The sequence below is a fragment of the Rhinopithecus bieti genome, unplaced genomic scaffold, assembly GCF_001698545.2.
Source record: "Rhinopithecus bieti isolate Rb0 unplaced genomic scaffold, ASM169854v2 scaffold_26131, whole genome shotgun sequence".
Lineage (NCBI taxonomy): Eukaryota > Metazoa > Chordata > Mammalia > Primates > Cercopithecidae > Rhinopithecus > Rhinopithecus bieti.
Window position 1 is genome coordinate 354,378 of NW_016812390.1, and position 9,936 is coordinate 364,313.

The 9,936-nt window shown below is 43.5% G+C and overlaps 1 pseudogene; it reads left to right on the plus strand.

Annotated features, from left to right (window-relative positions):
* The first annotated feature begins 9,137 nt into the window (after positions 1-9,137).
* Positions 9,138-9,455, plus strand: LOC108544848 (cytochrome c-like; annotated as a pseudogene).
* Positions 9,456-9,936: the final 481 nt, after the last annotated feature.

A 9,936-nucleotide genomic window follows, 5' to 3' on the forward strand; every position in this document is an offset into this window, starting at 1 on the left:
TGCAAAGAATCATGATAATTCCGGAAATAACCTACCAGCACCTTTTTAAATAGAAAAAAAATTACTTCAAACTATTATACAATTAGGACATATTCATTATAAAAATATATAAACAATAAAAAAGAAGAAAATAAAAAACACTGTCACTGCCTTCCAGAGTTTTCTCTGCGCACATGCACACACATATACAAACATGTATTTTTCACAAAAAGTAAGCCTGACATTTAGTGTTTCCAGAGACCTAAACAACATCATGAACAATGTCTGAAGTTTTTACTTTTTATTTAATTTATTTATATTTTTTGAGACAGTCTTGCTCTGTCACCCAGACTGGAGTGCATGGCACGATCTCAGCTCACTGCAGCCTCTGCCTCCTGAGTTCAAACGATTCTTTTGCCTCAGCCTCCTGAGTAGCTGGGATTACAGGTGCCCACCATGACACCCGGCTAATTTTTGTATGTTTAATAGAAATGGGGGTTTCACCATATTGGCCAGGCTGGTTTTGAACTCCTGAACTTAGGTGATCTGCCGGTCTCAGCCACCCAAAGTACTGGTATTACAGGCATGACGCACTGTGCCCGGCCAATCTCTGGAGTTTTTAAAGAACAGGGAAAGAATTCTGTGATTGCTATTTGAACAATTCTCTGATAATCCTGCTAATTTTATTTATGTAGCTATTTTGAGGTGAATTTGTAGTGAGCATTAAAGTTGTAACTGTCCACTTTGATGCTGAATTTGATATGTTCATCAGGCTATGTTTTGCCTGATGGTTTGAAAGAGAGGGCAAGCCTGAAAACCAAAGGAAAAGGAAGAATAAAGTGATCTTAAAACAATCTTGAGTAGATACTAAGAAGCAGCAAAGATAAAGAAGTCATTCACAAAAACTTGGTTAGACTAAAAAGTGGTCAAATCAGCTTGGTTTGTCTGATAGTGCTAAAGCTGGGGCAGTCTGGGACAAACTGGGGTGACTGGCCATCCTAGACAGAACCTGGGGTGTTGTGGAATACATGCTGTATGCACCTTATTACTGCCTAAACCTGAAACGTTCTGGATTCTGAAACCCATGTCTCCAAGGGACCTGGATGTACATGGGCTATCTCTGGCAGGAGACAAAAGTCCCGGCCACAGCCTCTGGGGAAGGAAACTGGTGGCTGGAAAGCAGGGATAGGAGGGAGAGTTTTCACTGCATATCCTTTTGCCTCTTTTGACTGTAAACCATGTGACTGTACCAGCTACTCAAAAAACAAATACAGGCCGGGCACGGTGGCTCATGCCTGTAATCCCAGCACTTTGGGAGGCCGAGGCAGGTGGATCACCTGAGGTCAGGAGTTCGAGACCAGCCTGGCCAACCTGGTGAAACCCTGTCTCTATTAAAAATACAAAAATTAGCTGAGCACGGTGGCAGGCACCTGTAATCCCAGCTACTCGGGAGGCTGAGGCAGGAGAATCACTTGAACCCTGGAGGTGGAGGTTGCAGTGAGCCTAGATTGCGCCATTGCACTCCAGCCTCGGTGACAGAACGAGACTCCGTGTCAACAACAACAACAAAACAAAAAACAAAAAGTACAGAAATTATTAGGGAAAAAAGTGGTAAACATTCATTTGGTGTCTTTATGCATCTAGTACCATTAAGTTTCCTGGCTATTTATTTATTTTGAGATGAAGTCTTGCTCTGTTGCCCAGGCTGGAGTGCAGTGGCACGATCTCGGCTCACTGCAAGCTCCCCCTCCCGGGTTCACGCCATTCTCCTGCCTCAGCCTCCCAAGTAGCTGGGACTACAGGCGTGTGCCACCACGCCCAGCTAATTTTTTGTATTTTTAGTAGAGACAGGGTTTCACCATATTAGCCAGGATGATCTTGATCTCCTGACCTCGTGATCTGCCCACCTCAGCCTCCCAAAGTGCTGGGATTACAGGTGTGAGCTGCTGCTCCTGGCCTCTCCTGGCTATTTATCATATAAGATCATTGGTTTCCAGTATCACTTTAAGTTGCTCCCCTACCTTTTTGGGCAGGTATATAATATCACTATGAGCGGAATCACCCCTCCTACCAAATATGTAACCCCAGTGAGATGGTATTTGGAGACGGGCCTTTGGGAGAGAAGTGGGTTTAGATGAGGCCATGAGGGTAGGGCCCTTATGATGGAATTAGTGTCTTTATAAGAAGAGGCTGGTGCAATGGCTCATGCCTGTAATCCCAGCAATTTGGGAGGCTGAGACTGGAGGATCACTTGAGGCCAGGAATTCGAGACCAGCCTGGGTAACATGGTGAGACCCTGTCTCTGCAAAAAGTAAAATAAAAAATTAGTTGGGTGTGGTGGCATGTGTCTGTAGTCCTAGTTACTCAGCAGGCTGAGGTGGGGGCATCACTAGAGCCCAGGATTCGAGGCTGCAGTGAGCTATGCTGTGCTCTAGCTTGGGCAACAGTGAAACCCTATAGTAGGCCAGGAGTTCGAGACCGGCCTGGGCAACATGGCAAAACCCTGTCTCTACTACAAAAACTAGTCAGATGTGGTGGTTCACACCTGTAGTCCCAGCTACTCCAGAGGCTGAAGCACAAGAATTGCTTGAACCCAGGGGGCAGAGGTTGCAGTGAGACAAGATCGCACCACTGCACTCCAGCCTGAGACACTGTCTGAAAAAAAAAAAAAAATCAAATATTAAAAAAAAGTGCAGAAAATGCAAATATTTCTGGTAGGGATACCCAGCCCAATATCTGCACTTCAAACCTTAGAAGCTAAACATTTATCAAGACATGATTCTGTACACCCTCCATTCAAGCCACCAGAAATCTGAGACAGAATCTCATGTGTCTGAGACTCAATCACTCTGATTTTGAGGTGAAATTATTTCAAATGCTTAAATGGGTAGCATTGCTTGTCTGTTATTTTTTCAAGCCCAGCACCTATTCGCCATTCTGGTACCAGCATGGTAGATTTCCTTTGGGAAGCAACTCCACCTTCTATTTCAGGCTCAGTGCGCATGGGAGAGATCTACCCTTAGGCCTGGCAGGTGGAGCACTGGACTCTGTTCTGGTCAATCAGAGCCCAGGGATGGTTATGCGCTCTAACTTGGTCCAATCAGAATGAAGCCTAGAATTTAGTTGGGGAGTGGGACCATTACTGAAAGAGATTCCCCCTCTCTTTTGCTGGGACCCCCTGGGATTACAGATGTCCTGCAGCCACTGGGGGCTACCCCAGGGCTCCCGAGAGAGAAGGTAACACTGAGGAAAGGCAGAGCTGAGACGGGGTTAAACCAAGTCCCAGTGACATAGTTTGAGTCACAAGATCAGTGGTGCCTGAAACAAGTCCTAACCTTAGACTTCTCAGTTATGTGAAGCAGTGAAATTGTGTGGTTGTTGTTTGTTGGTTTGGTGCTTTGTTTCGTTGTGTCTAAGTCAGATAAAAATGGATTTTCAGTTACCTTGGAACTGAAAATCTACTGACTGGCATGCCATCCCACCAGCTTATGTGCTGTGCACATTAACAAGACTTACCTTTTCTTAGGATTCATCCTATATGCAAGATCACCAGGATGTAGCCAGATCCAGGATGCCTGTTTTTATAGTTTAGCTACAGACTTTTTCTTCACCTCTAGCAATTGCCTATGCCCTCCTTTCAGCAGCCCCAGCAGGGAGAAGCACAGCGGGACTCCTTGAAAGGCAGATCCAGAAGGCTGGTTATGTGGACAGCTCACCACAGTTAACTGGGGTAACCACAGTTGGCCTGGGCAGTCCTGAAGCAGATGACCCACCCCCACACTGTGGGCAGCTCTTCCTGCAGTGCTTAACTCCAGAAAAAACCCTCCACCAGTTCCTTACTAAGGTGGTAAACAACCCTGAGAAATCTGGCTCTCTAAGCTTGGGACAGCCAAGAAATGAGTCAGCCTTCTGGAGAAACCCCCCTTGCCACAGCCTGTGCTTCCCCATTTCTGCCAGGGCTCCAGCCCCAGCCCCCACGTCAGTAAAGCCTATGCATTTCTTTCAAGAGCATGATAAAACCTCATATCTGAAAAGCACTGAAGTGCTGTACCTCTTTCAAAGTACTTGTGCATTCATTATCTCATTAGGATACCAGATTTGCTATTTTTTTCTTCAGATTCTTTTTTTTTTTAAACTCAAATCCAGCAGAGAAGTTTTTTCATGTGGTTCTCAATGAGACTTGAGAAGAGAAAATCAGAATTCAGTCCAAGAGTGCAGCTTTTCTAGAGGCACAAATATAATCCTTCTTTCTCATGCCAAAATAACAAGGGGCAGAGGCTAGATTCTAGAGGAAAGAACGTTGAGTATGAATTGAAACCTTTCTAGTTACAGATCTGCTACTAAGTAGCCGTGTGACTTGGACAAGCCCCTTAATCTCTCTGCACTTCAGTTTCCTCCTTTGTAAAATGGCAGCATTGAGGCTTCCTGGGAACATTGGCCTTGATATTTTCTAAAGATCTTTGAAACTCTGAGGTTTTATGGCTCGGTGAATTGTAGAATCTGAAGAGACTGATTTATGAGCAAGTTGGCACGTTTTTCAAGCCTGATCATTCTTTTGGTGTGTGCCCTTGGCCAGGCTGTCAGGAGCCATAGCACATTGGGATGTAGACTGAGCATGGCCCACTTCCCGAAGACCCCAAGGCCCTCCTTAGGCCCACCTCTGATGGTGGTGGTTGGCTGGTGGTGGTTAGTTGGTTAAATGAAGGGTGAGATCCTGACCACTCACAAAATGCTGAACTCTTGATAGATTAGGAAGTGTGCTATCTGTGGGATGAGGCACAGCAGATGATGTGGTTTGGCTGTGTTCCCACCCAAATGTCATCTTGAATTCCCATGTGTTGTGGGAGGGACCTGGTGGGAGATAATTGAATCATGAGGACAGGTCTTTCCCATGCTGTTCTCATGATAGTGAATAAGTCTCATGAGATCTGATGGTTTTAAAAACAGGAGTTTCCCTACACAAGCTCTCTCTGTGCCTGCTGCCATCCATGTAAGATGTGACTTGCTTCTCCTTGCCTTCCGCCATGATTGTGAGGTCTCTCAAGCCATGTGGAACTGTAAGTCCATTAAACCTCTTTCTTTTGTAAATTAGCCAGTCTCAGGTATGTCTTTATCAGCAGTGTGAAAACAGACTAACACAACAGACATCAGATTGGTTCTTGGAATGGAAGGTAAGTGAACTCTAGTGTTTATTGAAGACAGGGCCTACGTAGGGATTGGCAGGCTGGGGTGGTAGGTCCTACTTAGCAGTACAGAGACTGGTCCAAGGCACTTTTCTTGCTGAGTTCAACCTTCTTTTGCAACCCTTTCTTCTGGCAAGTGCCTTCTGCCCAGTGGGGAGGTGAAAGGGTCCCTCACCTTCAGGAACCCCTTCTGTGTGACTATACCCTCCAATAAATCCTGACTCTTGTTTCCATTTCCAATGACTACTTTGAGAAATTAGGATGTCAGTGGTTCATCTTGTCTCATGCAAACCTGAATTATAATTATGTATTCTTTTTTTTTTTTTTTTTGAGACAGAGTCTCACTCTGTCGCCCAGGCTGGAGTGCAGTGGCAGTGGCCGGATCTCAGCTCACTGCCAGCTCCGCCTCCCGGGTTTACGCCATTCTCCTGCCTCAGCCTCCCGAGTAGCTGGTATTACAGGCGCCCACCACCTCGCCCAGCTAGTTTTTTGTATTTTTTTTAGTAGAGACGGGGTTTCACCGTGTTCGCCAGGATGGTCTCGATCTCCTGACCTCGTGATCCGCCTGTCTCGGCCTCCCAAAATGCTGGGATTACAGGCTTGAGCCACCGCGCCTGGCCTGAATTATGTATTCTTTAAGAACAGTGACTATGATCCATCAGACTGTCTTCCACCTGTCACTCAGCATGACTTTGGCTCTGAACTCTCCAACTTTTTCCTTCCCTGCAACATACACATTCAAAATTAAAATAACCCATTATCACCACCACTAACAACCCGCTCCCAACCATCCCACTATAGATCATATCCTCCCAGGAAGTTTTTCTTTGTTCCTAAATTAATTCATACTAATGTGCTGATGGCTGCTCAGGCTTGTTACTTGTCTACCTGCCCTACCACCACTCCAAATATGTATTTCCATTTTAACAGGAGACATTGGATCCAATTTGTCAAAAACTATCTCATTAAAGGAACAAACTTGTTTCAGCATCAGACCTATGATGTGACATTTTTGTCTTAATCCCTCAAAGTACTGAGAGAAGATTGGGAACTAGTGAAATCAGAGCTATTAGGGGGGCACCCTGGCTAATCAGATCTTCCTCTGAGCCAGCAGTGCCATCCTATTTATACCTGCAGTTTTAGCATTCAGAACAAAATCTGACTACACAAAGAAATTTATAGATTTAATGCAATTCATATCAAAATACCATACCAATGACATTCTTCATAGAAATGGAAAAAAGAAATCTTAAAATGTATATGGAACCACAAAAGACCCCAAATAGTCAAAGCAAAAACAAAGCTGGAGGCATCACACTACCAGACTTTAAAATATCCTACAAAGCTGTAGTAAGCAAAACAGCATGGCACTGGCATAAAAACAGACACATAGAACACTGGAACAATAGAGAACCCAGAAATTAATCCATGTATCTACAGCTAACTGATTTTTGACAATGGTGCCAAGAACCCTTATTGATAGTCTCATCAATAAATGGTTGAGGGAAAACTGGATATTCATATGCAAAAGCATGAAACTAGATTCCTGACTCTCATCCTATACAAAAATCAACTTAAAGTGGATCAAAGACCTACATGTAAGACCCAACACTATAGAACTACTAGAAGAAAACATGGGGAAATGCCTCAGGAGATGGGTCTGGGAAAAGATTTTATAAGACTTCAAAAGCATAGGCAACAAAAGTAACAATAAACAAATGGGATTATATCAAACTAAAAAACTTCTACACAGCAAAGGGAACAATCAATAGAGTGAAAATACAATCAACAGAATGAGAGAAAATATTTGGAAACTATTCATCCAACAAGGGATTATTATCTAGAACATACAAGGAATTCAAACACCTCAACAGCAAAAAAGCAAACAATTCAATTAAAAAATGGGCAAATGGGCCAGCACTTTGGGAGGCCAAGGCAGGCAGATCATTTGAGGTCAGGAGGGTGGATCACTTGAGGTCAGGAGTTGGAGACGAGCCTGGCCAACATGGTGAAACTCCCTCTCTACCAAAAATATAAAAAATTAGCTGGGTGTGGTGGCACGTGGGTGTAATCCCAGCTACTCAGGAGGCTGAGGCAGGAGAATTGCTTCAACCTGGGAGGCAGAGGTTGTAGTGAGCCATGATCATGCCACTGTACTCCAGCCTGGGTGACAGAGCAAGACTTGGTCTCAAAAAAAAAAAAAAAAAAAAAGGCAAATGATCTGAACAGATATTTCTCAAAAGAAGACATACAAATGGATGGTCAACAAATATACAAGATAATGCTCAACATTGTTAATCATCAGGGAAATGCAAATCAAACCCACCATGAAGTATCATCTCACTCCAGTTAGGATGCTATTATCAGAAACACACACAAAAAAATAACAAATGCTGGTGAGGATGTGGAAAAACGGAACTCTTATCCACTGTTGGTGGGAATGTAAACTAGTACAGCCACTATGGAGAAGAGTTGGAGGTTCCTCAAAAAACTACAAATAGAACTACCATATGATACAGCAATCCCACTACTGGGCATTTATTCAAAGGGAAAGAAATCAGTGTATCAAAGAGACATCTGTGCCCCTATGTTTATTGCATCACTATTCACAATAGCCAAAATATAGACTCAGCCTAGGTGTTCAAGAACAGATGAACGGATAAAGGGAATGTGGTATGCATACACAATAGAATACTATTCGGCTATTAAAAAAAGAATGAAATCCAGTTATTTGAAGTAATATGGATAGAACTGAAGCATGTTGTGTTAAGTGAATTAAGCCAGGAACAGAAAGTTAAATACTGCATGTTCTCACTCCTATGTGGAAGCTAAGAAAAGTTGATTTCATAAAAGTAAAAAGTAAAACAGAGGATACTAGAGGCTGGAAGGGCAGAGGGAAGTGGGAGATAGAGAGATGTTTATTAAATGATACAAAATTACAGCTAGATAGAAGGAATCAGTTCTAGTGTTCTATACAAGCCGTCCCCAACCTTTTTGGCACCAGGGACCAGTTTCAAGGAAGACAATTTTTCCACAGATCAGGGTGTAGGGGATGGTTTCAGGATGATGCAAGTCCATTACATTGATTGTGCACTTTATTGCTATTATTATTGCATCATAATATTAATATGTAATGAAATAATCATACAACTCACCATAATGTAGAATCAGTGGGAGCCCTAAGTTTGTTTTCCTGCAACGAGATGGTCCCATCTGGGGGTGATGGGAGACAGTGACAGATCATCAAGCATTAGACTGTCATAAGGAGCCTGGCATGTGCAGTTCACAATAGGGTTCGCGCTCCTGTGAGAATCTAATGCTGCCACTGCTCTGACAGGAGGCGGAGCTCAGGCGGTAATGTGAGCAACAGGGAGCAGCTGTAAATACAGACAAAGCTTCTGTAGCCTGTTTCTGACCTCCTGCTGCATGGCCCAGGTCCTAACAGGCCACAGACCATTACACGACCATGGCTCAGGGGTTGGGGACCCCTGTTCTATACCACTGTAGAATGACTGGATGTAGCAATAATATATTATATAGTTTCAATTAGCTAAAACGAACCAGGTGCAGTGGCTCACGCCTGTAATCCCAGGACGTTGGGAGGCTAAGGCAGGCGGATCACTTTAGGTCAGGAGTCCGAGACCAGCCTGGCCAACATGGTGAAACCCCATCTCTACTGAAAATACAAAACTTAGCTAGGCGGAGTGACATGCACCTGTAATCCCAGCTACTAGGGAGGCTGAGGCAGGAGGATCGCTTGAACCCGGGAGGCAGAGGTTGCAGTGAGCCGAGATTGTGCCTGGCAACAGAGCAAGACTCCATCTCAAAAAAAAAAAAAAAAAAAAAAAAAAAAAGAGTAGCTAAAAAATAGATATAGAATGTTTTCCACACAAAGAAATGATAAATGAAAGAGTGGGACATCTGGTTTCTAAGGGGGAACCTTCACAGTGCCAGCGACAAAAGAGAGAATTAAATATGAGTGATGTCGAGAAAAGCAAGAATATTTGTGTTCAGAAGTGTGCCCAGTGCCACACCACGGAAAATGGAGGCAAGCACAAGACTGAGCTTAATCTCCACGGTCTCTTTGGGTGGAAGACAGGTCAGGCCATTGGATTCTGCTACAGAGACACCAGTAAGAACAAAGGCATCACCTGAGGAGAGGACACACTGATAGATCATTTGGAGAATCCAAAGAATTACATCCCTGAAACAAAAATGATCTTTGGTGGCATTAAGAAGAAGGGAGAAAGGGTGGACTTGATAGCTTATCTGAAAAAAGCTACTCATGAGTGATAATTGGCCACTGCGTTGTTTATTACAAAAGAGAAATATCTCATGAATTTTTTATGTGTACCATAATTTAATAGATTTCATACACCAGAATTAAAAAACAGAGAGAAATGATAAATGTTTGAGATGATGGATATGCTAATTACCCTTATCTAATCACTAGATATTGTATGTATCAAAACATCGCTATGTACCCCATGAATATATATAGTTATTATATGTCAATTAAAAAAAAAGAACAAAATGTCACATTGCATTTGCCAGCCCCTCAGCTTTCATAATGTTATTTTGTTGTTTTGTTTCTGGGATCTTCTCTCTTTCTCCTTAAATCCTGACCCGGCCTCAGATGCTCCTAGCTCTGTACAGGCCCGAAACTGGAACATGGAATCTTGACCCCCTCTGAAAACTCTTCTGGATTTACCTGCCCTGTGCCCCTCCACACACCATTTCTGTTCCCCTTACAGAGGCTCCTGCTGCTCACCCT